Genomic DNA, 23,598 nt, shown 5'->3' on the forward strand with positions numbered 1-23,598 from the left:
ATAATAAAATTAAATTAAATTTTAAAAAAAAGGAAAATAAACACAGGTACTCAGGGGGCAAAAGAGCAAAGGACGGAAAATAGTATGTGTGACCACAGGCCTGAAAACGGGGAACATTGGCTATATCAAGGTAATGGGTGTTCAGGTGTAAGAGGAAGCTGCAGACAGTGTGGAAGAAGTTTCTGGACAGGCAGCTATAGAGCCTTGGGAAGGACAGGCTTTCTGCCAGGTGTGGTGATCCCCCTTCTCAGCCACGTACGGACCCCGTGCACCAGGACCAGTCCAGGGGGTGGGTGCAGTTTCAGGACCTTCTGGAAATCCGGGCACAAGGCTAAATCTATCTTCCTTGTGTCTCATTGTGGTTGAACCTGAGTATCTCCACACATGAGCACGGCAATTCTGAATAAAATACAGGGGTGCCATTTAGAGAAGGTTGGGAATAACTACCACAGAAGGGAAGATTTTAATACTGAAGACAATTCAAGTAAGTTTTCAACGAGTTCCAAAAAAGGTGCTTCTCTACATATAAAATAAATGTGCCGACAGTGCACTAATTTGTTAACAGTGGAATTTGTAAGATGATAAATCTGGGTAATCTAATTTCAAAAGCATTTAGAGGAACTGGGTATTTACATGCATTCTGAAGAAGACGTGCTTGAATACGATTTCTGTGTTACGTGCAACGTGATAACTCCTTATAGTCAGTGTAACCTTAAACTGTGGGGTTATTGTCTCTACTGGACAGAAATCTTCAAGTAAACCTACACCTTAACAGGTTCTGCGCTCTTAATCAAACAGTAAATGGTAAAACCACACTCAGGTGCATCTGTGGTTCCATAATCCTTACACGGGTCTCTTGAACAGTGCCCCAGGAGGAGGCTCAGAGACCACGCTGTCCCTCCCCACTTGACATTATTCCCAATGTTGAGTATCTCTTTGTCTCTGCAGCGTCCCTCTGGCTATCATGTAACAATTGATCTAAACATGAGTGACCTAATTACATTAAAAACAACGACAACAACAGCAATACACGATGCTTGCCAGGAAGAGAGAGTCAACAGTTAGGAAAGATGCTTCCCTAAACTCAGTGAAGGAGGAAGGTCTAAGTTCAGGTTTTAGGGACTGAGGTTATCAGACAAGGTTTAGAGACTAATATGTCCTGACTTACAGCATGCATTCTAGTTTTGTCCTTTTAACTTGTCTTGCCTCTGTACTCTTGAACAGCAATCACACTGTTACTTTTCTATGCAGTATTCTTCCCTTACCTTTTTGCTCAATCATCTATTCCATTTCTTCCAACGATACTTCCAAGGCTCTCCAAATTTGAATTAATATTTCTTTCTTTTAATTGCTAGAGTGATTATCGCCTATACTGTTACTTAGCAATTACTCATATGATGCCTTATAAAATTTCTTTTATGTCAACAGCCAGTCAAATCTGCTTTTTAATTTTCTGAAATTATTTGAGAAATATTTTATACTCTTGGCACATAACAGGCGCTTAATGAATGGCTGACTTATTGAAGTGAGCATAAGCTGACATTTTAAAATTCATCTTTTTTGAAACACTTTTGTTTGCTATAGAAAATGGCTTCCTACATATTAATGATAAAAAAATGAGGCATGATATAAGAGCCATGTCTATAATTAATCTTTGAGCCGATGAATCAAGTGTAAGCCGTTATTTCTGTAAATCAGAAATTCAAACTTAATTTCATAAATTAAAAAGATGCATTTTGAGTACTATGGCAAAACACTTCTTTTTACATTAATGTAGTACATTTTTAAATGTATCTTTTCCTCAAAAAGTCATTATGTTGTTGCTTGTTAAATAACATTCAGCCATAGCATAGAAAACAAAACAGGGCTTTTATAGGACCACCTGATTTATCAGAGCTTAGTTAACTTTTCAGCATATTGTCAGTAAAGTTGTGCTTATCACTTTCCAAAATAAAGACAGAGGGGAGAAGGTGAGGAAACCTTGTAAGGTATGAATAAGGTCAAGCACAAGTGTGGCCTTTTTCTGTCTTATAAAATCTTATAAAAACATTATTTAAAATGATTAAAATATGAACTATTTTTTAAAAGAATCTGAAATAAATTTTAAGACAGTCAACGTATTTTCCTGTTGCAAAAATATTTTACTTATTTTCTAAAATACTAAATTCTGGAATGTGTAAACATACTTTCCCTAAACTGCAAAACTCCAAACAGCAACAACAAAAGGTATTTTGTTGCTGTTACACAAATATCATGAAAAAAAAATCATTTTGATTTGTAGTCAAATCAGTCCCTTTGGATCAGGTTTATTAAGAGTTTACCCCCAATTTTTGTCACCTTCAATAGCTGTTGATTTCAGTGAGGGTAAAGAAAGTGGTGAGGATGTTATAAGCCACGTGTTCTCTCGATTCATGAGCCCTAACCAGAAAGCCACTGTGGTAGAAGAAGTAAATAAAAAGCTCCATGCATGAGACACAAGAAATTCCTTTAATAAATGATTATTGTTTCTTATCATGTGCATCAGAAACCAGAAGAACGTTGCAATCTAGAGAGAGGATATGGTAGAAACAGAACCAGAAATGTGAAAGTTAAAAAAAAAAAAATGTGCAGGTCAGGGACAGCAGAGGGTACTGTGCATTGTGATCAGGGAAGACATTGGTTCTGAGAAGCTTCCAGAAGAAGGTAACAGCTGACCACAGTCTTGGGGGACGAGGAAGAGAGTGACAAGGAGCAGACAGGCATTTGCAGGGCATGGAAAACGAATGACCAGATGGTGAAATGTGTCATATAAAGGGAAGGGCATATAAGTTATCTGCACAGTTTAAAATAGTAATGGCTTAAAAATAAGCTCCCATGTTACCACCCACCTCTACTTTCAGAAGGAAGAAGAAAACTGTTGATAGAGAAGTACGGGGAATGCAAACAAAGGAGTCACTGCGTGTGGTGTCCACACGGGACAGGTGCATTCGGGGTGAGAGGCTGCTATTTTTCTTACGCAGAATTTTACAGGTCAGTGTACGTGATGGCCATAAGAATGATTAAGGGCTAGAAAATGTTAAGAAGCACTACTTTAAACAGAGGGAGAGGAAAATTTATGCAAATACTGACTGAAATTTGTCCAGATATATGTTAAAGATAATCTTTTGAGAGGGTGAGGTTCTAACACAGTAAAATTGTAGTGAGCAAAAACTTCTTTTTAAGGAGCTATTTGGAAGAATCTTGAGTGAAACATTGCCAACTGAAGCACACACAGAGATATGTCCTTGAGAAGAAAGATGGCTCAGAGACTTGCAGGCCTTGGAAACGTTACGTTAAAAGTGATGAGAAAAAGAGCTGGAGAGAACTCAAATGGTCATTCCATCTGAGAAGACAGTGGACTCTCTCTCTCTCCACCCCCCCGCTCCAGGAACAATATTACTTAGATCAGTTTTACTTCTATTTTGTTGTTAACCTTCAGTTCCCACTCATGTGCCTGGCAAAATAAGGGTTTTAATTGTTTGCCTGCACATTCAATATTCAAATAGTGCATTCTTTCTCCATATACTAGAAGACTTTGAGTTATCAAGGTACTATTGAAAACTGTGTAACAATCCATTGGAAGGGCATCTTTAAATATTTTGTCATTAGTGCATTGTTTTATCACCTCCGAAGAAACTTGGAATACATTATCTAAACCTTGGATAAAAATATAAAAATATGTCCCTAAATTTACAGGAAATTTATAAACACAGAATTCTAACTTATCATTTTTTCTGTACATATGGGTATCATTATCTCAAATTTGATTAGATTTTCCAAGGTATTAGGTATTTGGTTATGTAAAAAGTCTTTATAACCCGAATCGTAAAGTTGATCAAATGATTAAGTAGTCACAACGATTTGCAAGCTAGCAAGATGATATATTAAGTACATAAGCCTTTCAAAAGATTAAAACCTAAAAGGAAAACCCTTGCCAAAGTAAATTTACCATAAACACAAATACAAAGAAACAAAACTTTCATTTCTAGGTTCAAATTGCGAGGAATTTGACGACAATGAATATGCTACTCATACTGCTTATGAAAAACGTACAAAAGACATCTGCTGAGATATCTGCTGCTGAACATACTCACTTAGATGGTGTCCTGATTTTTCAAATACAAGAAAACTTAGGAATAAAAACAAATGTGCAGAGAGATATCGAAAGCTGGATTCCTAGAAGTGGGAAAAAAAAATTCTCTAATCGATCTGTTTCACAGATAGGGAGAAACTGGATCCAAAATGATGAAGTGACAAGTCCCCAGGTAGATTTCAGGGTCAGAACAAGAACCAGGGTTGAATGCTCTGTGAAAGCCCCTGGGCCAAGCTCCTCCCAGGTCCCCGAGTCCACCATATGAAAGTAAGTTAGCTCAGTGGTTCATATAATCACTGAGCTCTCAAAAACAAACCAACACACCATTTCCCACAGGCAGGCAGGGCTGAGCACATGCCAGGCTCTTAGGACAGGCTGCTGCTGAACTGACAAAGATCTAAAGGCAGGTAAGAAGGAAGAGCATTCCAAGGAGGAGTTATGGCTAAAAAAACAAATACCATCTACAGGTATTTCTTCCATAGCCTGGAAATATGGAATTTATTAATAAAACAAGACAAAACATGCGCAGCTCTCAAAGCTACAAATGACCACAGATGACAGACACTGTGGCATTCTTTTTTTTTAATTTGAATTCAATTTAATTAACATATAGCATATTCTTAGTTTCAGAGATAGAGTTCAATGATTTATCATTTGTATATAACACCCAGTGCTCATTACATCACATGCCCTCCTTAATGCCCATCACGCAGTTACCTCATCCCTTACCTGCCTACCTTCCAGCAACGCTCAGGTTGTTTCCTAGAGTTAAGAGTATCTTATGGTTTGTCTCCCTCTCTGATTTCATTTTGTTTTATTTTTCCTTCCCTTCCCCGATGTTGATCTGTTTTGTTTCTTAAATTCCACATGAGTGAAATCATATGCTATTTGTCTTTCTCTGACTGACTTATTTCATTCGGCATAATACCCTCCAACTTCATCGACATCTTTGCAAATGGCAAGATTTCATTTTTTGATGGCTGAGTAATATTCCGTTGTGTGTGTGTGTGTATATATATACATACATGTGCATATATATACCATATCTTCTTTATCCATTCATCAGATGATGTACTTTTTCCATATGTTGGCACTGTTTTCCAGAGGGGTTGCACCAGCTTGCATCCCCACCAACGGTGTAGGAGGGCTCCCCTTTCTCCACACCCTCTCTAGCATTCTTTATTATGAAATAAATTGCAGGGGTGCCTGGGTGGCTCAGTCGTTAAGCGTCTGCCTTTGGCTCAGGTCATGATCTCAGGGTCCTGGGATCCAGCCTCGCATCGGGCTCCCTTCTCTGCAGGAAGCCTGCTTCTCCCTCTCCCACTCCCCCTGCTTGTGTTCCTGCTCTCGCTGTGTCTCTCTCTGTCAAAGAAATAAATAAAATCTTTAAAAAAAAGAAATTGCAGAACAGTTCATGCTGATTTCAATAGAGTCCTTAATTTCTTTACCAGTGAAATAAATTCTTTAAAAGTCTAAAAATAAAGTTTAATTTCTTTTTCCAGATATATTACCTGTTTTAAATGAAAGGCATTATGAAATTTAGCTTAAGCTGGTGTATTTTCACAACTTCAAACAGCCTAAAAATTATTCTTCTCTAATTTTTTTTTAATATGCTAGTTACACTTGGAGTATTTATGAAAGGAACACAATGTTTTACCATACTTTTTCAAATATTTGGTATAATTGTTATTGAGTTTTATCATGCAGATTTCAGCTGTACTGCAACAACTGATTTAGCTCTGAATCACTGATTCTACTCATTTAATATTTCAATTATAATTAATGCCAATGATTATTGCACGCCATAGAAGTTGCAAAAATTATCACATTACCCACCATTTTTTTAAGTTGGAATTTAAACTTTGTTCAAAGCAGGACCAGCCATGGAAATTTACCTCCTCATTCTGTCATTAACTGTATATGTTTGGACAACTTATTTAATGTCCTTAAGTAATACCTTTATCTTGAAAATTCTAGTAACAATCCTACTTACAGGGTCCTTACCTATATTAACAGATAATGCATGTAAAACAACCAGCAAGGTGTTTGACACATAGCAGATACTCAATAAAATCTCCACTCATTTGCATTTGAATTTGCCAGATCTACAGAGACATTTAAACATCATGACAATTATACAATATTTTTTTTCTGAAATGTATCTTATTTATCCATACTTATTGAGATAAGGTAAATGTAAGTCAATTAGCAAAAACAGCAATCAGTGTCATTTATTATCATCTGCATTGCTTCAGAGGAGAAGCGTCTCATAAACAACTGGTAACTCTGAAATCTGTGCATGTAGCTGCAGGTAAAGATGATTGTTACTGTCAGGGAATGTCATGGGAATCATTTCAAAGTGGTCCTTACACTTGCACTGATCCACCTGCTTGTAAGCTGTCAAATAGTTTCCTCAATGCCAGGCCTGCAAACTGCATATATAACACATATAAGCATGGGGACAGCACTGGTAGGGTACTTCCGGGGTCTGTGCTAAATGCTTTAACAAGCTCATTCACCATGTGTTGTATGTTTCTTTTTTTTCCCCTCCTTTGTGGCATCTTTATTTTTCTATCTGGTACATGAACAAAGTGAACATGGTCAGAAACATCAGCTGCACTGAAACACCAGCTGACTGTAAAACAGAGGGCACGTGGACATGGAAGGGCAAGGTGGCAATTCCAGACTAGCTTCCCCCAAAGGGCTTATGCTCCAAGCCCGCAACCAGAGGCTGCTCTGGGTGGGACTGTGCAGTGCATCTCTGGGGAGGAGCGACAAGAAGGACCAGTCGCAACAGGGACTGCAGCCAGGCATGAATTTATTGGCTTCTGGCCTCACGCTCCTGCTTGAGGAAGTTGATGAGCCCATTGGTGGAAGAGTCGTGAGAGGTCACTGGGCTACTGCCGCCAAGCTCAGGCTCGATTTTCTTGGCCAGCTGCTTTCCCAGCTCCACCCCCACCGGTCAAAGCTGCTGATGTCCCAGATGATACCCTGAATGAAGATCTTGTGCTCATACATGGCAATCAAGGCTCCCAGGATGAATGGCGTGAGCTTGGTGAACACGATAGAGTTGGTTGGCTGATTTCCTTCAAAGACCTTGTGTAGCAACAGCTTCTCCAAGGCCTCTGGACTCTTCCCTGCGGCCTGCAGCTCCTTCTGGGCCTCTTCTGTCAACTTCCCCTTCATCAGGGCCTCAGTCTGGGCCAAAAGGTTGGCCAGGAGGATCTTGTGATGCCTTCCTTATGAACCTTCCTTGTGAACCATTCCTTATTGGGTGCTGGGTCTGGACGGGGACGAGGAAGTCACAAGGTATCATCTCGGTGCCTTGGTGGATGAGCTGGTAGAAGGCATGCTGGCTATCGGTCCCTGACCCCCCACACACAATGGGGCCCGTCTGGTGGTCCACACGAGTGCTGGACTTGGTGATGTACTTCCCGTTGGACTCCATGTCACCCTGCTGGAAGTAGGCAGCAGAGTGGTACAGATACTGGTCATAGGGCAGCATGGCCTACGTCTCACATCCAAAGCAGTTGATGTACCAGACACCCAGCAGAGCCAGCAGGATGGGGGCGTTCTTCTCCAGGGGCATCATATGGAAGTGCTGGTCCCTCCAGTGGGCCCCTGAGGGCAGCTGCTCGAACATGTCAAATCCCATATGCAGTGCAACAGAGAGTCCAATGGCTGACCACAGCGAGTAGCATCCTCCTACCCAATCCCAGAGCTCGAACGTTTTGAGGGTCAATCCCAAACTCCTTCACTTTGGCTGTGTTTGTAGACAGGGCAACAAAGTGCTTTGCAACGGCAGGAGGGTCCTTGGCCGACAGGAGAAACCACTCCTTTGCCGTCTCCACATTCGCAATGGTCTCCTGGGTATTAAGGTCTTGGAGGCAATGATGAACAGGGACGATTCAGGGTTCAGAGTGGCCAGAGTTTTGGTGATGTGGGTCCTGTCGATGTTGGAGACAAACCAGACCCGGGGACCTCCTGAAGAGTATGGCTTAAGGGCTTCGGTCACCATGAGGGGTCCCAGGTCAGAGCCGCCAATGCCGATGTTAATGACGTCTGTGATGGGCTTGCCTGAGTACCCCTTCAAGTCGCCGCTCCGGACTCGCTGGCAGAAAGAAACTTCATCTTCTCCAGGACCCTGTTGACCTCTGCCATCACATCCTTGCCGTCTACCAGAATGGGTGTGTTTGCCTGGTTCCGCAAGGCCACGTGCAGCACCACCCAATCCTCTGTGAAATTGATCTTGCCGCTGAACATGTGCTCCTGGACAGCCTCCACACCCCTGGCCTTGGCCAGGTCCACCAGCATCTGCATCACAGTTTCGCTCACAAGGTTCTTGTGAGTAATCCACCAGAATATGCCCATGGTTGGTGTTCAGTTTCCAGCTGAAGTGGCTAAAGCATTCCTTGTCCCCCTTGAAAAGGCGACACAAGTTGAGGTTCAGAGCCGTGTTCGTGGTACCATTTCTGCAGCTTCTGGAACTGCAGATTCTGGGTGAGCGCGGCCATGGCGACAGCGGTGGGTTACATGGGCTTGGACGAGCTCGGAGGAGGAAGAGGGGGTTGGCGGCGCGTAGCTAGCCTGTATGTTCCTTTCATAACACCACGAAGAGGCTGTTATTCCTGCTTGGTAAAGGACATACCCCAAGTACCTGGCCTGAGATAATGAGGAGCAGAACCGATTTCAAACAAGGCAAGCTGAGTCCTCACCACATGTGCCTGAAGACCCCTCCTGCCACCTCACATGGCTGCCGTGGAAAAAACACAGGCAAACAGAAACCACCGCATCTGACCTCTGGTTCTTTTATCTTTGTGTTCAGAAACCGGTAGGTCGTTGGTCTAAGGGGTCGAGAAGGTCTCCTTCTTTTTGGAGTGGGCCCTGATGCTTTCCCCAGTGCAGGTGCTTTCTGAGCAGGTCTGTGCTTGTCGGCTGGCCTGTGGCCTCCATGAGTGTGGTACTGCACCTGTGACCTTGCCTCTGTTCCATTTTCTCCCCCATCTCCAATTTATCATCACTTCCTAAATGTATATTAAATTCGTGTGGCCTACTGTTATGCATTCAAATCTTTCTGAAAACATAAGACTAATTTTGGATATCCGTGTACAGTTTCATAGATCTCTGTACTTTTATTGCTGTAAGAGACCTCACATGGGGTCAAGTTCAAAGGGTCAGAACAATGTTACCCTAATATTTCCAGCATTTTACAAAAGCCTAAAGATATTGACCATTTATTCGCCAACCATTCCCCACCTCTCACCTAAAGCTACACAGATTACCAAAAACATCCAGCTTCTTGGATTATAACGAGGAGTTTGCTTGTCTCATTTTTTGTTGTTGCTGTTGTTGTTTTCAAGATTTTATTTATTTATTTGACAGAAAGAGAGCCCGCGAGAGAGGGAACACAAGCAGGGGGAGTGGGAGAGGGAGAAGCAGGCTTCCCGTGGAGCAGGGAGCCCGATGCGGGGCTTGATCCCAGGACCCCAGGGTCATGACCTGAGCCAAAGGCAGACGCCTAAGGACTGAGCCACCCAGGCACCCCTGCTTGTCTCATTTTGATGAGACATTCCGATTGGCAGGCATATGTAGATTTGCAAAAAAAAATAAAAAATTTAAAGTACAGGGTCTGAAGAGAGGAAATAATTAAAACATATCCTAAGGAAAAAAGCTTGGAAACCAGTATGCTAGTAAATCCCAAAAGTGACATGCCCAAAAGTTGTAATGAGAGCCAGGAGCGCCAAAATCCAATCTGTTATTTACATTGTATTTTTTTTAAAGAAAAGAAAGATGTTAAACGTGTAGATTGCCAAGTTTAAAATATACAGATCTATCTCCTTCCTTTAAGCCAAACCTTGTTAAGAAAAGGAATTTGAGCTTCTAAAGGAAGTGACATAAATCCCATATTTAACATAAAAGTAGGCATCTGCCTGATTTTAGGAGCATGCATGCAGTCATTAGGATAAGTGCTGTCTGCCCCATGCCTGCATTCCACCATTCCATCCCTTTCTCTCCAAGAGTGAAGCTAACAAGTAATTTAAAAATAATTGAAGAATTAAATCGTCATTGGTGGTCATTTTCCTTTTTTGCCTATGCCTTCAACAGACTTATTCCAGCAACTCCATTAATATAGCTATTGCAAAATAAAGGAAAAAAAGAAGAAAGCTGAGCAAATGGCTTTTAAAATTACAAAAAAAGGTAACATATTGTGTTGCTTGGGATAGCAGTCAAGTCTAGAGGCAAAACAGAAATAACAGATGCAATATAAATTCAGAGTTATGCGAGTCACACAGGAACCCAGGCTCCCCAAACCAGCCCAATATGCTCCACCTGAGGAAAGACTGCAAGAGACGAACGGAAATTGCACGAGCAACATAAACGGGGAGACAGCAACACTGTAATCCTGATTCGGTAATAAATTTTGGAAAAAAATGTATAGTGATTGGATTTCTTATTAAAAACTTCAATCAAGGAGAAATTTCTTCCAAATCAATATAGGCCTCTAAAATGTTTTTGGGACTGTGAGATTTTAAGATCCACTGTAATTGAGTGAAGTTACTAGTTTGGACCTAATTAAATTCTCTCTGAAAGCTAGTCACAGAGGTGCTTCGTTATTTTGTCCGTGCCTTCGTGGCGTCACTGGGCTGGTTTTGGGAGCAGCCTAAGTAAAACGCATTATAATTCCGATGGAAAATTTAAAGGTGGGTGCATAATTTATTGAATGAGTAATTCGACATAATGTTTCTAATGATGTTAGAACGGGCAGCTAGGCTCTAGCAGCATACCTGGAGGCCAGCCAGGAGGAAGGGGCAGCCAGCTCTCACGCAGGCAGGGCAGAGGCGCGTCCGGGCAGCGTGCACCGGAAACCGCGTTGCACCAGCCGGGCCCAAGATGCCGTGGGCCGGGACGGAAACGCCTGCCCAAAGTAGGCAGAAAGAGCGGGAACCGCCACTTCCGGCCCCAAGGAATGAATATTCCGCCCCCTCGTTAACAGCCGCCCGTAGAAGACAGAGACCCAGCCCAGGGCGCACCGCGTGCTCTCCTTCTCTGGAGCGCGCCTGCTCGCCTGTCTGCTCAAGTCAGCTTGACCGCTCGAGTGGCTCGTGCGCTGTGCTGCGTGTCTGTCTGCCCCTGTATTCTTCCTGGGGACAAGACCAAGAGCCTCTGGGGACATCTTTAGGATGCGTGGAGCCCCAGAGCCCGGGTCTCCCCACTTCACCAGGCAACAATGGATACACACTCATTAATCACCTAATTCGTGCATGACACATTATATAAGCCACTAAAAGCCTGCGTTTGTTTTGAATTGTTCCAGAAGGAATTCTTTCTACAGTAATAACTCTTAGTTGTTACATGAAAAAGTGAAGGAATGCCTTCTCCCCATAGAACAAGACAGCAAGAAAGTAAAAATGAAAAGACATCTACACCATGCATTTTTGGGTAAAACTACTGGTTCTGTCTACTCGCCCTCCCACTGCTCATGCCCCTTGACGTGTAACTGTAATTCCTTCACTAACATTTTCCTGACTTCTCCTATTGAACAGAAAAAATAACCTCACCCATCCCTAATAGAGAAGAGAATCTGAGGGGGAGAAAAAAAGAAAAAAGAAAATCCTTTCAATCACTTAAACACACAGTAAGCATTTTCTTACAACTGTGGTAATAAATGATGTCATATTACACTTTCTATTCACATGGACAGATCCTCAGCAGCCCCAAACTGGACAATCAGTGCCAGTTTCCAAAACAACTTTCTTGAGTTTCTGTCTTCAGTGGTCTGGCTTAGTTATGTTGAAATCCTAACTCCCAATTGTTTGGTATCTGGGGGGTTGTCTTTAGCAGGTAATTAAGTCGCGAGAGTAGAGCCCCCATTATCTGCCTCTCATGAGGGCATGGGATCTGTGTCCTTCTAAGAAGAGACACAGAGAGATGGTCTCTCTCTTGGCCACATGAGTGAGCTTACCGTGAGAAGGTGGCTGTCCGCGAGCCAGGAGGCAGATTCTCACAAGACATCAGATTTCCTGGTGCCTTGAACTTGAACTTCCCAGGCTCCAATACCATGAGAAATAAATGTCTGTGGTTTAAACCCCACAGTCTGAGGTCTTTATGTTATGGCAGCCCAAAATAAGAGAGTGACATCTTTCAGATGCCTGGATACTACTCTGAGTCACTAGCGGTCAGAATAAAAGTCACAATTAAGGTAAGTTCTAACAGCAAAATTAATAAGCCCACTTTCTGTTGTAGAGCACAGTCCTTTTACTAGCTCTTTGATAGAATAATGATCAGGTAACATGATGCCAGCTTTTCTTTATTATTACTTTTGGCTTAAAACAGTGATTTATTTTTTCCTCAGGATTATGTGTGTTTCCTGGGCTCTGTGGGGTGGTTCTTCTTGACGTGGTGTCGACTACGTCACTCATTTAATGACATTCTATTGGGAGCTCAGTGGGGCTGACACCCAAGACCCCATCCTGACAGGCCATCCATACACTGTAATAGCAGGTGCTGATAATTATGAATGACAGCAAGTTTTAAATTAACTGCATAATTAAATCCTCATTCACAGCATTGAGTTGTTGTTTTCAATCTATGCGAATGGATCAAGTGGGAGGCAATGACTGGGCCACCAGGAGATACGAAATACTCAAGAGGCTCGCGCACCACCTAAAAACTCAGTGGAGAGCTTGTGAGTGCCAAAGAGGTTCCATGGCAATATCGGACTTGAGCAAAACCAAAAATGACCTTGGAAGATTGTGACAAATTAATCCCATAGAGGACTCATCATCTGACCTAAATCAAAGATCCTGAACCTAAATCAAAGGGTTTTTTATCACTTACAATCCAGATTCTCTTCAAAATATACAAAGAAGAGAAAGAAACTTTATGGCAAGATAAAACATGTCACACTTGCCAAATATCAACCCTATGAGAGATAAAGACTTCCAAGAACTCACAATGACAGTGAATATTTTTGGTTGTATTCCAAAACAGTTATCAAACCTAAGCAGAGGACCTAGGAACGTCACCTTATGATTAGGTGCAGAAGTCTTTCATAAAATTTTCTGAGATCAAAAAAGTGTTCAGCAACTGAACAGAGTAAAAAATAAAATTAAAACCTAATAACTATAACTATTCTGAAGACAGGCATTTTTTTTCCCAAAGAAATATAAAAAAAAATATTGGCCACCTATGAGGAAATATGTATTTCTTGTAAACATTAGCAAATACTACACTGTGATTTTCAACTTTTTTCTCCTGAGAGCATAGAAACTGGATAGAGGTATGAGAGCCCAATGTTGTCTATATTTGGGGATCAACATCCTTTGCAAATAAATGTCTATGTTTTTTCCTACTCTAATAATCTGTGATTCTATAATTTGATATTAAACTCAGATCTTTGTACTACAGAATTTATGATTTTAAAAGAACTTCAAGGATTCTTATTCATTCAATACTTGATTTCCTTCTGTACAAATAGAATAGTTATGAGTTCATGCTTGAGTCAAGTTAACAGTGGCCTAAATATTTTTTGAAGAAACTTTATTGTACAAAATTCTTCCATTATATATTTTTCTCTTACACACACTCACTAAATTTGTCTGGCTTTACTGGCAATTGTTTAATTTCAAATTATATGAAAATTAACCACCAATGATAGTGATTTGCCTCAGCTAACCATATTTTTTATATAAAGAGATGTTGGTCATTTTTAAGCATACTGTGAAATTGTAATTGACAAAAATATTTAAAAAATATATTTAAAATTAAAATAATAAAAACTAATTATAAATATTTCCAATATTATTATGATTTTGTACATTTTTATACCAAAAATGGCAGCTTGCAATAACAGCTACTTTTTACAGGATGCTCACTAATGTAGAGCCTATTCTAGGAGCTGCCATATTTTGAATGATTGCTTCATCTAGAAAGATAAACATTCTTATGTTTATCTTTGGTAATTTCTGGATGATGAGACTATATGCAATTTTATTATGTTTCTTTTCTACAATGAACAAATATGTGATTTTTAACATTATGAAAAGTAAATTATGCTATTTCTTTTGCTTTAATTGTTCAATTGTTGCTAATTTTTTTTTTCTTTTCAATTGTTGTTAATTTCTATACAAGCCACGGTAAGTGAATAATGGCACCTTCACAGAGTGCTTAGAGTTCGATGTCCAAGGCAAGTCAGCCTATACTACATATATTAAAATCTCCTTCAGTTGGAATTTGATGTTAATGCAGAGGCCTATGTATAGTCAGAGGAAAGTTGAACCATCCTATTTGGGACCAGATTCCAAATCTCAGGAAGTATCAGGAGGACCACCACCATACTGCAGTAACAAGGCCCTTCTAAGCAAAACAGCCCTTTTCCAGAGTATGGCTCATTGGGGATAAATTGATGTTTGGAAATACAGCCATGCCCCTTTGAATTTATAACATAAGATAAAAATGTGGCAGTCATTTGAACTTCTAATACTTACTAAAGATAAACGTTAATAAAAATTTTTGGCATTTTTGGTTGGAAATCTATGTGTTTTTCTTAAGTTAATAAAAATGTTTCCCAGAACAGTCTCATTCAAAGTTACAACACTGTCTTCAGTAACAAAATAATGTTGAAAAAGTGGGGTGCAATATCTAATATACCCTATGAACAGATGTTACATTCTAGAGATATGAATGCAGGAAGAGGTAGAAATTGATAACCCAATTAAATTATGAGAGTACCCTTAAAATTAGCATAATTTCCTATAAAAAGGGATACTTCTCCAAGCTTATTATGAGTTGATAAGCAGAGTATATTTATTCAGATGCACCCCACTGGCATCCCTGGAGTAACACATGCCATTTAATATCCACGATGACTCCAAAGTTATAATAAGAATACAAACCACCCACTAGGAATAAAAATCAACATTACACAATTCCAATAACCTGTGTTGAGACTCTACATATATTCTGGAGCACAAAGCAAATTTCAGTTTGGTAGAAATGTATACAGTATACTCTAATTTTCTTTTCATCTCCAGTTTTTCTATGCTTATATATAAAAAAATTAAAACAAATTTATAGCATAATTATTTTCTGAAATTAAGTACAAATGCATATCTAAAGCAATTTCAATAAATAAACTGAAGCAAAACTTTCTGTTGAATTCCCAAAGCAATGGCACATTTTCAGTGGCCATGTGTGATGCTATTTAATTAACATCTAATAAATAAGTTAAATGGGAATAAAGCTTATAAAAATACAGGCATCAAAGTATACCTATATTAAAATCACAGAGTGCAATTTATAATAGTTTTAGAAGCAGAATGCTTACGGGACTATCTCCTTGGAGTTCCAGCTAACACGAGGTATCCATGTGAACTTACCAGGAATAAAAAGGTCTAATCTATAAGAACAAAGGGATTTGGAAAGAAATATTCAAGATTGAGAGATGTCAACAAAATTAATGAAGATTGGCAGATACTAACAACTGTTTAGATGATTTAGCCTAGCTAAAGGGATTGAAACCAAATAGCCACTGGTGCAGAATCAAGAAGAAGCAATACTATTTGCACCCCAATTTCTCAGCAAGATCTCAGGAACAGAAAGCATTAGGCACTTCAGTAGCCAATGTGGGTGAGGTTGGGATTAAAAGTAAAAGGATTAACTGAAACACCAGTAAGGAGAGTTAGACACCAAATTGTCCTCCCTAATGCACAGTCAACTGACTGTAGATGCCTCCATCCACAGCTCGCCCATCACAAAGAGATTAGAAATAAATATATAGGGTAGAGGAAAGAGGAATAAAGCCTTGGGTAGGGAGGTGGAGGTAGTGAAGGGTAGCAACTTATGGAACCTCAAAATATTATTGTGGGAGTTCAGGCATGGCAACCCCAATATGCCACTTTGGTATAGTGATTCTTTTGAACTGTAGATACTTGAAAAACATCCAATGCAGGCAGAGATTTTCTCAGAGCTCTCCTTATCTTCCGAAAGACTGTCTTTGGAAAGGAACTTGATTCAATTGTCTTGGATCCCCTCCCGGAGAGTTTTATCAATAAGGAGGACTGACTGTTATTACAGGTGAGGACATTTGGAGAAGACACACCCACACCAACTTTGCCCCACCTGCTCTTCTGAGGGCCTGTTCATCTTTCCTAAAGCACGTTTATTCTCCCCTAAGAGGCCTACATTCCCCCCTCCCTTCCCTATAAAGATGTTATTTAAGCCAGAATTCTAAGCCACTTTGGAGAGTTACTCATTTTTCTCTGAATAACTCCCATATACACATGAGGTATACATGCTAATAAATTTCTTTCTGCTTTTCTTTTATTAACCTGCTTCTTACTTTAGGGATTGCAGCTAAGAATTCAAAAAGGTGAAGGTAGAATTAATTTTCTTCCCCTACCATAGACCCCGGGGACAGAAATTTGTTAAACATCCACTGTGTGTTTTGAGGTTATATAACAAGAAAGCTGCATTATTGCTCATGATTCACAAAAGCTCAGGGAAGTTACATTACTTGGCTGAGATTACACAGAAGCTGTGCTTCTGCAAAATTATATTATTTTCTGATATGCCTCCTGTGCTTTATGGCCATGCCACACACTTCTTGATGAAGCAGAAACAAAATGGAGAGTCCATCAGGGCATTAAAAGAAATGAACACCATGGTTATGTATAAGTAGAAGGTCTGAGTTTATGTGGGACAGTGTGAGCTTGCAGAACTTCACATGCTCACATCGTTCTCCAAACATCTGTGGGCCAGAATCAGAAATTCAGCATATGCACCAGAGAATACTATCTGGATCCTGGCTGGGAGGGTGACGGCACAAAAATGTACAACTGTGAATTGATAGGCAGGTGCCAGTATCAGAATAAAGATAAGCAGCTACATATTCACCAGCTATCAGAAACATGCATCAGAGGTTCGAGGTGGAAAGGTAGGCAGACTAATAAAAGACATCAGTGCTCCTCCAAAACCATAAAGAGAATCTGATAATGAAAAATGGTCCTGCATCCTCCAGCAGCATCATTTAAATTCCTACATGTGAGAGAAAGTCCTAGTGGAAGGAAAATAATATGAGGATCATAATACACGATTCTCGAGTCTGAAAAATGGCCAACAGGGACGTAAGGATCTAGAGAGAAGCAGCTTGGAGGGCAATACCCACAGGATCCGTCTGGGGCCAAGTGAATTTGGAAGGGGAATGTGGGAAGAGTCACATCCCAGAGGCCATTCATGGACAGCGAACAAGTTACACTCGTGGAAATCTGAGCAAGTTTTCTTTCCGAAGGGAGAGGACGGGATATGAAATTTTAGTTGTCTTCCCACTTGCAGGGATTTATGAAAATCAAATGAATTTTCTTTTTTCAGAAGCTTCCATCAGGTTGTGTCAGCAACTAATACCTTTCATCATTTGTGACTTGGGTTCTTAATTAAATTCCCAGAGGGCACAGAAATGAAGAATCCCAGTAGGATCATATTACAGCAGATGAGGAACAGCTCCGCAAGCAAAATGTAATGTGTACCAGAAGAAGAAGGTAGGGCTGCAGAGAAGCTAATGTCAGCAAAGAAAGCAAACAGAAAACAAAAAGAAATGAATTCCACACCTTGGTTGTCTCGAGGTTTTCCATTATTTTTTCCACGTTTTCTTTTAAGAGGAACCTTTCTGCTTTCAAAACTGTGGGGAAGGGAATGAGCCATTGCCTGTTTTAGTTTTTGCTTTATGCCAGGTGCTCTAAAAATATTTCCAGTTTGCCCCTATCAAATAAATAAATTCTATGAATGTGTCCTGACAGTTAAGAAAATTGGCCTTTGATTATTCAATGATGTAGCTGGTAAGTAGCAGATCTGGTATACAAACTCGAGTCTGACTCATCTTCCAACCCTATACTCTTTGTGACACACCGCATTAAGTCTTAGATAATTCCCCTTCTGTCCAAAACCTAGTTGTAGTTTTTTTGCTGTTGTTGTTGTTGTTGTTATTTAATGTTTTCCATAATCTTTAGAAATGTATCCCTGCTCCTTTAAGAAGGAAAGATAGCTTATACAACCCAAAATTGCAATTTTGTTGTTGCAATGGAACCCAACAATTGATTCCAGCCCCTCCCTATAATTGAACAGAAAGGTGGCAACGATTTTTCATTGCTTTTAGAGAGAGGGGAGGAAAAAAGTCTCTATCACGTGAACAGAGCATAATAAGTGCCATTTTTGCAAATCGTCTGTTTGACAGTACCTTTGTAGAGGCACTGAAGTATCCTTTTTTGAGCATGAAGCAAGGAGACTGCCTTTCCTTCTCATACTCTCAAGGGAGCCACTCAAACACCTAATAGTGCTTTTAAACCTTTAATGCATTCATAATGGAATTCCCCAGTTAGAGAGCTTCCTATTGTCTGGGTAGAGACTCCAGCTGCAGCTCTACAAATACCCCTCTTTTTTTTTTTTTTTTAAATACTGTTCACATGAATTGGAAGAATCTTCAAAGGAAAGCTGGAATATCTCGAATGGGAAACCTGAAATTAGTAGCAGGTCAGGAAGGTGCTGAAAAGATGGGGGGCGGGGAACGGTAGCCATGAGTGAGATTCAAGTCACATTAATGAAATGAGATAAGTAGCTTTGAACTAAAATCAATTCCAGATCCTCAGACAAGGAAGGAAGGCCTTCTTTTCATCTTGGGATACATTTAAAATCAACAAAAGTATAACAGACTCATAACCAGAAGTTACATGACAATGTAGGGATTTAGAAAAAGAATGGAAAACAAAGAGAAAGCGTGGACACCTCTCTACTTCAACAGTCTCTAAGTTCCAAGAAGTCTGAACTGGTAGAGTTAACTTCATCCACAATGAACGTCTGTACAACCTCTTCAAACATCCCGTAAAGCACTGCGCCGTTGTATGTGGGCAAAGAACATCTGATGATAGTAATAATAATAATAATAACAATAACAATAATAGTAAGTATAGATATTAACTTTCAGGCCAAAGTTCTTAGATCTACAAGTCAAAACCATGGAGAAAGCAAGACTCCTCCTGTGAAGAGACCTCTGAAGTTCACAGTTATCAGATGAGACTGAAATTGGGATGGAATGGTGAGATTTCACGAGAGAAGACTTTTTTTTCCCTTTCCTAAATTTTGTTCAGAACATCCAGTGAAGCAACTGAAGCTCTTTTTATAAGCAGTATACTGAAATAGGGCCAAAGTTAAATACTGAGAAAGAAGAATCAAGTGAAGTCAATTATATCTAATACTTAGCGGGGGAAGCAAGATTGCATACTGCTTGCTACATTTCATATTTGTCTCCTTCTAAAGGAAGAACTTTGTCTCTGTCTTGTGAAAACAGAAAACTACAAGCCAGTTCTATTCATTTCTGTTTTTCTATTTTTCATGGAGCTAGATGCTAGCCAGTTGCTGGACTTCACCTGTGATATATTCACGACAAGAAACAAGTTGGAGAATTTCAGCCTGAAGTAAACAGAACAGATGGAATTGCTGTTTTGCCTTTTTACAAACCATGAGTTTTTTAGCCATTTATTTTTCAAAAGTCCAGTTCTCAGCAGGGAGCATCCATATGAGTGTGTGCAATTCACATTCTGTTCTGAGACAAGACTGTCCACAAATTTGGGAAAAACATTGAGGTATGCCCTGGCAACCAGAAGCTTGAACTGATTTTTAAAACTCTAAAAGTAGAATGACATTTTAAAGCTTTAAAGTGAAATGGCAATAAGGTTGGGACAAAGACAAAGTCATGAGAGGAAGAGATCTTTAATGATTATAAAGGAAGACATTTAAGTACAATCAACTCTATCAGTCATATCAACTCTAAAGTCTATTCAGTGCTTAGCATGCAGGGTAGAGTTGTTGACTTTTATCCACCTTGAATGGTCAGACCAAGCAGGTAGTTAGTGATTTGAATCTACAATACAGAATGAGCAACCTTTTGACACTGGGACAATAAATGGGGCTCAACAACTCCCATCCGTGTCACAAGAAGAATCCAGTCAACATCCAGGTCACGTCCTTTTTGGACATTAAGAACTTAATCAAGCTGACAGGGGCACTGCAAACATAGCCCAGGGAGGTCAATAAAAACACTCAATACGATACAAAAGATTTTCCTTCATGAGTGTGCATGTTTTGCCCTAGAAAGATTTAGAATCAGGTATGTAAATATTGAAGAGACTCACACTAGAGTATTTAATATTGGAATCCATAAATATTTGCTATTTTATGGTCTTGAAATACTTAAGAGAATTTGTCCTTTTGAGGTAACATTTCTACTTTGTAATTCAAATTTGAAATGTATAATTAAGTAACTGATTTACATTCATGGTATTAAACTTAGATAGTTTCATGTGATAGAGGTTACAATGTCCATTTTTCCAAATTTCTTTAGCAATAAAAACTGTGACTTTTAGTTGTAAGCCAAAAAGACCATAAAACCCTCCACTCTCTGCTCCAGGTTTTTGTGATCTTGAGATTGATTTTTATCTTTTTAAAGATTTATCTATTTGAGAGAGAGAGAACATGCAAGTGGGGGGAGGCGGGGGGAGAGAGAGGACCTCAAGCAGACTCCACGCTGAGCTTAGAGCCCGATGCGGGGCTCAACCTCCCAACCCTGAGATCACGACCTGAGCTGAAATCAAGAGTCCGATGCTTAACCGACTGAGCCACTCCTATACCAAAACTTCCTTTCTAGGCAGCAAACTACCGTTCTTAATTTATCAGTATTTTGGGATTTTCTGTGCCATGAATCTAAGGCGTATCTTAAAGTAGTTTATATTACAAGACAGAGCATGTCAAAGGTTTTAGAAGTCACCGCAACAACAACTTTTACTTTATTCCCTTTACAAGGGTTTTAAGTTCACATGAAGTGATGTCTTCAGTCAAAATGACTACAAAGCGAATTATATGTATCAACTGTTTTCAAAGGTAATTGACTAGCCTAGTTTGTAGTTCACAAACTAGACTAGTATGTAAAAGCATTAATCAGAAGGCCCATCCCTTATTAAAGTCCTGGTTAAAAGTTGCTAGAAGGTGCTAGATGTATAAATACATAATATAGTTTTGTAGAGAGAATCCAGAAAACAAAGAAACTGAACGTCTAATGCTTTAATGTGCTAGTCTTTTTTTGGGAAATCAACAACAAAATTGCATATACATACAGAAGCCTTTCTTACTGAAAATATTTTTTCAAATAAACCAAGGTCACATAACCAAAGAATCCTTGGACAAATTAGACTATTTTGATAATTTGGATTTTAAAGCACCCATTTTCCCTGATTTTAAAAGAATACAGCATTGTATTAGAATTGTACATTTTATTTTACTTTAAAATAAAATCTATATTTTTCTCCTTAAAATATTAGTTAATATGAAATTCCTACACTTTTTAGTATACTGTTTCACTGGGGCGCCTGGGTGGCTCAGTCGTTAAGCATCTGCCTTCGGCTCAGGTCGTGATCCCGGGGTCCTGGGATCGAGCCCCGCATCGGGCTCCCTGCTCAGCGGGAAGCCTGCTTCTCCCTCTCCCACTGCCTCTGCTTACGTTCCTTTTCTCACTGTCTCTCTCTCTGTCAAATAAATAAATAAAATCTTTTAAAAATATATACTGTTTTACTCAGAAATTAAGCTACCATACTCCCACATAGAATTGTTAAAAAAAAAAAAAGTATCGGTTCATTTAGATTAGATTTCTGACAAACATTTTTATATTAATAGAATGTAATTTTGAACTAATATTAAATTAATTATCTTTGGATACTTGGATTGTTTCTAACTAAGGCAGAATACTAAAATATGGCTTTGATATATATCCTTTTGATTCTTATTCTTACACATTATAGACTAGCTATGTCTTTAGGCCATATTTGCAAGTGCGGCCATGTTTGCCTTATTAAAAAGTTGTAAAAAGAATGTGCATGACTGTGGGGCATGATATTATTAGCACTTGTTAGGCCTAATCCCATTTAATTCTGCAAAGTAGAAGACAGTTACCTAATATGTTGATATGGGTGGTTGAAAATACATTAGGCTTAGTAGTGGCAGACAAGAAGAAGTGTAGATGCAGAGAAAGATAATGTGCTTTTGTATATTAAAAGAGTAGCTTTATCCTAAAGTGTCTGATGCTTTCAGAATGTGAAATACAACCATGAATTATAAAACTTGAATTAGGAAGTGGTAGGTTTGTGGAAAGAGAATTTAATTGTATTATAATCTCTGCAAATAATAAATCTCATGGGGAAAAAAAAAGCGAAAGAATTCATTAAAATTATGCCAAGACCGGGTCTGTTTTGGTTCATCTGTTAAGATGGAAACTATTAAAGAAGCTTATGAATTTTTTATTGCCAAATATTAACAAGGCAAACCGAGATGTTCTTTCTTTCTATTAAAATAACTTGATCTTGAGATGAACCATGAGAGATGATGGACTCTGAAAAACAAACTGAGGGTTCTAGAGGGGAGGGGGTGGGGAATGGGTTAGCCTGGTGATGGGTATTAAAGAGGGCACGTTCTGCGTGGAGCACTGGGTGTTATGCGCAAACAATGAATCATGGAACACTACATCCAAAACTAATGATGTAATGTATGGTGATTAACATAACACAAAAATTTAAAGAAAAAAATAACTTGATCTTGGACTATTCAGTCTGCTCTTAACAAGAAATAAGAGGCTATTCTTCATTTCCTTGTAATCTACTCAGACAGGAGATATTCTGTAGCTCACTCGAAAAACTTCCAATGTGTTGTGCTGACTTTGTCATCCCCTGGATTATTCCTTCTCTTCTGAAACAGCTAAGGTACCTTAAAATCGCATTCCTACTTTCTGTTTATTTAACCTGCTCCACTGTCGCTTGATCAATAGGGAGTCAAGCTATGACCTTCCACTGTTCTCAGACCCTGATGCTCTTATCTTAATCAAGTGAATAAATCTTCAATAGCTCTTTTGATGTTGTCTTTCCAAGATTAGGTCCTAAATTTTAGAAAATATAATGTTCAGGGTGTTTTCTATACCTGATACTATTTTTTGCGGTATCTTAGGTGTCCATAGGAAAATAACAAATATTCTTTTGCTCCATAAAAAAATGCTGAAAATAATGATACTTGTTTGATATGCTCATTTCTTACGTAGTTCAACACTAGAGTGAGTGTTACAGAAGACGACTTGTCAAATTAAAGCCTTTCCTAAGATAATTTTGTTCAGGAAAGGTGTGTATTTATACATTTCCAGAGCGTATAATCTCTGAAATGCATACATTACACACACACACACACACACACACACACACACACACACATTGACAGATGCATACATATACAGAATATACATATTTTAGAGACTGTACACTCTGGAGACTTATAAATATGCTTACTGTGTGCTATTTTTTAAAAAAGATTTCACCTATTCTTTTGAGAAAGAGAGAGAATGAATGGAGAGGGCAAAGGAAGAAGCAGACTCCCCTCTGAGCAGGAAGCCTGATGTGGGAGTCGAT

At 39.3% G+C, this 23,598-nt stretch overlaps 1 protein-coding gene and 1 pseudogene across 17 annotated transcripts in view; both read right to left on the reverse strand.

Moving 5' to 3' along the window:
* The window catches only part of PCDH15 (protocadherin related 15), a 781,344-nt gene that overhangs the window by 625,372 nt on the left and 132,374 nt on the right, over positions 1-23,598 (reverse strand). The window lies entirely within an intron of this gene.
* LOC114210349 (glucose-6-phosphate isomerase pseudogene) lies at positions 6,927-8,625 on the reverse strand (annotated as a pseudogene).

The sequence above is a fragment of the Eumetopias jubatus genome, unplaced genomic scaffold (genome assembly GCF_037043125.1).
Source record: "Eumetopias jubatus isolate StellerSeaLion01/CBP00866 unplaced genomic scaffold, mEumJub1_p1.0 scaffold_17, whole genome shotgun sequence".
Taxonomy (NCBI): Eukaryota; Metazoa; Chordata; class Mammalia; order Carnivora; family Otariidae; genus Eumetopias; species Eumetopias jubatus.